Raw genomic sequence first — 6,226 nt, forward strand, 5'->3', positions numbered from 1 at the left:
CAGGGCTTCAAAGCATTTATTCTAACGAAGGCTTCTAGTACTAGTAACTCAACCCATAACTGTTGTCGGGCTTCTAGAGCGTTTGTCCGACCAAGGATTCTAGGACTAGTAAATCAACCCACTAAGGGCTTCTAGAGAGGTTTTCCAACCAAGGCTTCCAGGACTAGTAACTCAACCCAAGTTGTTACAGGGCATCCAAAGCGTTTTGCAACTAGGGTCTCCATTAACTAATAACTCAACCCAATTTAAGGAAACATGAGAGCCAACCAAAACAAAACAAGGAAATAAACCCACAATATCCATGGCTATCTAGGAAATGGTAAGGCTTGGAAATCAACTCTCAATCTAGGAAATCCTCCATGCCAGTGAAAAATCATGACCAAAAATCCACATGCATATGTCATGCATGCCAAAACTAGTGAGGAAAACATGCATGCAACTTGGTACCTGCAAGACAAATCTATTGTAGTTGATGATCCCAATGTCCTCTTGCACTTTACTCCTTTTCCTTTGCCTTCTTGCTCCAAAATCCAAGTGTGCCACACCCTCCAAGAGTGCTCCAAGAAAATTCTAAGTATCCAAGAGTATGAGAGAGAGAAAATAATGAGAGAGCTCCAAAACTGAACTGACAAAATGTTACCGATTGATCCTCAGAAGCCTTTTTATGAATGAAGCCTCTATTTTCTTCATTTTCAATTATTTTCCTTCAAATTCCTCCTCACATGCAACTTGTGACGTTTTACCTCCCTTTTCTCCTAATTTCCATTGTTTTCATAAATAAATGTGCGAAAAATTCCATTTTTCCTTTTCAAGGCCTTAGTCATTGCCTTTGCCAATTTCCTTAGCCATTAATAACTAAATGAACACCCACATTAGGATGTCTTGCCCAAAATTCAGCTTGGAATAATTTTCCCATAAACCATGGTTATTATTTAGCTTTATTAACTTTTATTACATGGAATTTTCACCAGGGCTATTATAGAAACCTCCCCCTTGGGGGAGCACTATCCTCATTGTTCAACAACACCTATAACCACAAGACCATTGTAAGAAAAACATATTGCTAATGGAGCCTTATAACTTATTTTGATGTAGTATTTACAATGATTAACCTACTGAGAAGAAAACTAACATGAAAACATAACAAACATAACATCATAATGACATGACCCCCATACCACTTATTGGAGATTTTTAAAATATCTTATGGTAGTATTTACATCCATATACATATGTACATATACTAAAATCACCAAAACATGTACCAAAACATATACCAAGACATATACCAAAACACCATACCAAAGCTGCTTTGCCTCACTCGACAAACAAGGAAGGATACATAGCTCACATCTAATCCGCCATCTCCCATGTAGCTTCATTGGGCCCAAAGTGCTTCCATTTCACCTTAAATTTCTCGATTTCTTGGTTTTGGAGCATGAGCACTTTTTTCTGCAATATACACTGAGGATCCATCTAGAATTCTCCATCTAGTTCCACCTACAATACATACTAGTCAATCACATGATCAACATCTTTAACATACTTCTTAAGTAATGACACATGGAAAACATCATGGAATTTCATTTTCGGAGGTAGTGCATGTCAATATGCTACTAGCCCAATCCTCTCAATAATACTTAAGGGTCCACAAAACTGTGGTGCCAACTTGGCACATGATCCAATCCGTAAGGAGATCTTCTTCAATTTGATGCACAAGTACACTTGTTCCCTAACCTAGAACTCCTTAAACAACCTGTTCTGATCTGCATAGCTCTTCTACCTATCCTATGTTGCCTTTATATTTTTCTTGCTTACCTGCATTTCCTGTTCCATGTCTACCAACATGTCTGGTCCAATGAACACCCTATTAACTAGATCATGCCAATTGACATGAGTATTGCAACTCCGCCCATGCAATATCTCAAAGAGACTCATCCTCAATGATTCCTAATACCCATTTCTTTAAGCGAACTCTATCAGTGGAAGGTACTCTTCCCACTTTCGATGTTGATGCATCACATACATCCTCAACATGTCCTCCAATATCCTGTTGACCCTCTCTATTTGTCCATTTGTCTGTGGATGATAAGTTGTATTGAAGACTAACTCCATGCCCAAACCTGCAAATAACTCCTTCCAAAACATGGAAGTGAACATTGCACCCATGTCTGACATAATCTTATTTGTAACACCATGCAATCTGACCACATATTTGATTAATACCTATGCTACATCACTAGATGAGAATTTCGACTTAACTGGAATGAAATGTGTAACCTTTTTCAACCTATCTAGAATAACCATGATAAAATCATGTTGTCTCACTATCCTCAGAAAACCTATGATGAATTCGATGGAAATGACTTCCCATTTCCACTATGGAATTGCAATCGGCTATAGCAGTCCACCTGGATGCTTCTAATGTGATTCCACACACTGAAAATCAAAACACCTAGCCACAAACTCTACTACATCCCTCTTTAGGTTCAGCCAATAATAAAATATCTTCGCTGCTGTCAATGTCTTCTGATAACCTAGGTGACCTGAATATGGTTTCACATGAAACTCCCTTAATATCACCTTCCTTAGCTCACTGTTATCTAGCACATATAACCTGTCTCTGAATCTAACCAATCCATCTGCTATAAGGCCATAGTCCACATCCTATGCACCTGCACCTGTACCTATACATGTACCACTACCTGTACTTATACATCCTACTGACCTACCTATTGAGCTTTGAAACTACATCTCTCCTACACATTTTCATAGACTTTTTCCCCTCACCAGTACCCCATAAGCTATCAAAGAAAATTTCATATTGATTCTAAAAGAGCATTTAAGTGGTTTTATAACTATGTTTTTGTGTTTGCTGTTTGACTTAGATTTTGCTCATTAGCTACGGAATGCAGCCACTTTTTACAGCTGATTCAAATTTCCGCAACTGCTTTTGTTAAACTCTAGGTTGCAGGTGTCATCAGGCAAAACAAGGCACGTGGGCAAGATAGAAATGACATGGACATGGATCAGGTCCTATTGGTTTAGCCAGATTCATTAAGGAAAGCCATGGTCAACAGTGGTCAAATGGTGGTCCAACGTAGGAGTCCTACGGAAATCGGACTCTGTTTTCAAACACGTGAAGGATTCGTGACCGTTCTTAGATCCCTAGGGTCATGTTGACACTTGTAGACTGCCCCACGATGTGAATCCAACAACCACTCTTGATAGATTGAATAATCTCGGCAACCAGTATTCTAAGCTTACGGACGCTGTCCTTTTACGTGTCTTCAGTTAAAGATATTTCATAGGAAAAGAGTTATGAATTTTTTTGTTATAAATAATGTGTTTCCAAACACATAGAGTTAGTCTTTGTTGATGTAATTTTGTTGTTAATTTTACTGTGCCGTGACACTAGTTCCATTGTGGTAATGAGAGGATTCTTCCTCTGTTTTGAAATATAAAGAAGACTTTGTTTTATATGATTGCGTGAGCATAATTCTGGACTAATAGTTTGTTGACCCAAGCCGTGCAGAGGGCCCCTGCACACTGAGGTTTTGTTTTCCTTATTGCTGTAAAGTTTTTTATGCATTGTTTCTTTATTTCCATTGCATATATTTCATAGTTATCCACCTGTGTATATTTCATTTGCTATGGTATTAACATTTCATTCCTGTACATGATTTTTCAAGCTCTGTATATTGTTGTTAACACTGATCAGTGTGTGTGTGTTTCAAGATAGAGTAGGCCCAGGCATTTCCATATAATTTTTGCAATAACTAGTGACATGAGATTAACCTCTCTGCTGACTTTTCTTTTCTTAGTTTTTTTTAATTCCAGTTATGCTTTGATTTCAGTCTTATTCACTTGCTTTGTTAGCTAGTTTAGATATCAAATTTCTCATATCATTGACATTATCTCCTAAAGCCATAGCTTAGACTACTTGGCGAGCTATCGGACTATGAATGATGTGATTTGATTTTAGTTTTAATTTTCTGCAATTAGATATCAAACTGCTCATATCATTGACATTATCTCCTAAAGCCATAGCTTAGACTACATGGCGAGCTATCAGACTATGAATGATGTGACTTTATTTTGTTAAAATTGGCAACCAGGAAAAAACTTCATGTGGGTCATATTATTCATGGCTGATAATATTTTTATTAGATTCCTCTCGTCGAGAGGTGTTGGATTGATATAAAGATCATCTGATTCCGATAAGTATTCATGGATATATGAATTTATTTTGATTATGGAATTATTATCAAGCCGACCTACAACTCATGTAGGCTCAGAAGCCCAACAGTCGCATCTATTCACCCACCAACGTTGTGTATAAATATAAGAGGAATTTTCCTCATTTGGACTCACTCATCTCATCACATCTCTCTCTCTACTGCGCAGATATGAGTCTCTTCTCTACTGCGCTGAAATGGGTCTCTCTCTCTCACACATGTGAAGCTGGAAGCTATTGAATTTGAAGCTGCAACTGCAAAAGTAAAGATTGAATTGCGTGGCCTAGAAGATCTCCTCTTTGGAACTACGTTGTAGGTTCATCTGAACCTCCTTTGAAAGCCGCAACTTTTGGTGGTGGAATGAAGTCAATTTGACAAACGGTTTGCAAGATATCGATTGCCCTAGTTTGAAGCCGGAAACTGCTGAAACTGAAGCTGCAACTGCAGAAGTAAAGATTGACTTGCGTGGCCTAGAAGATCTCCTCTTTGGAACTGCGCTATAGGTTCATATGAACCTCCTTTGAAAGCCACAACTTTTGGTGGTGGAATGAAGTCAATCCGACGAACGGTTTGCAAGATATCGACTGCCCTAGTTTGAAGCCGGAAACTGCTGAAACTGAGCTGGAACAGCAGAAGTAAAGATTGACCTGCGTGGCCTATAATATCTCCTCATTTGATCTATGTTTTAGGTTCATCTGAACCTCCTCTGGAAGCCGAAACTTTTGGTGGTGGAATGAAGTCAATCCGACGGTCGGTTTGTGAGATATGGTCTGCCCTAGTTTGATAATGAAGCCGCTAATGCTGATGTTGCTGATCTAGGGTTTGATACTACTGATATGAATCAGATTTATTGTACTATTTCTCTCTGCTGAATTATTGAAGATAAAAGAAGATTTGATCAAAGGGTTTCCCCACACATTGTGGGGTTTGTCCCTGGCTAGCCGCCACATCTTGTGTCTCTTGTCTTGGCTTGTTTTCTGTCGATCGTTTAATGTTCTATCTACACTTTACTTTATGTACATGTGATTGCTAATAGGTGGAATATAATAAGAAAAAGAAGTAAATTGTTATAAGCATAGAACATACCATAACTTAACATGGTATCAGAGCTGAGGTGAAGACAAAGCCCGAGCAAGAGCAAGAGCAATCATTGAAGAGAAGATTGGCAAGGATATCCTAAAAGAACTATGGGGTCCTCAACACTCTTTCCTGCTGAAGACAAGCTCCGTGAGAAAGCTGACTATCACGGATGGAAGATGTCTATCGATCTAACCCTTGAAGGTCAAGGAGTGTTGGACCATGTAAGAGGCAATATTGTTGAGCCTTCATCAAATGCATCTGCTGCTGCTTGGAACAAATGGAAAAATGGAGAAGTCAAAACAAAGAAGATCATCTAGGACTCTATCGACAAGCGCTTGGTGGCCTACATCTCTGATGTAGACACCTCCAAGGAAATCTATGACAGACTGGTGAGTTTATTTAAAGTTAATGATGCAAATCAAGTTTTGTTTCTTAGAAATAAGTTGAGGGAAATCAAGAAGGGTAAAGATGAAAATATGCAAGCATACTTCTTAAGAATCACCGAGATCAAGAACAATCTCCTATCTATTGGGGAAACTATTACTGATAGAGAAATGGCACTCACAACTCTTGGAGGATTACCATCTGAATGGTATGTGTTCAGGACTACTCTTCTGAACAATAATGTAATTCCTAGTTTCGAGGAATTAATGGCTAGATGCATTCAAGAACAAACAAGGGTAGAAGAGCAGGAAATGCCCTTGCCTAAAGGTCCTCCTGCTGCTTTTTCTTCTCCTGCAAAGAAAAGAAATAATTCTAGGACTAAATCAAAAGGAAAGGCTAGACCTAAGGCTAGAAGAAAATGACGATGTTACATTTGCGATAAAGAAAGTCACTATGTATGAGATCATGAGCATCATGACGAATGAGATCATGGACATATAGGATAGCATGATGATGATGCACAA

The sequence above is a fragment of the Pinus tabuliformis genome, chromosome 3_1 (assembly GCF_031772625.1).
Source record: "Pinus tabuliformis cultivar Carrire ecotype Pingquan chromosome 3_1, CPIR1, whole genome shotgun sequence".
Taxonomy (NCBI): domain Eukaryota; kingdom Viridiplantae; phylum Streptophyta; class Pinopsida; order Pinales; family Pinaceae; genus Pinus; species Pinus tabuliformis.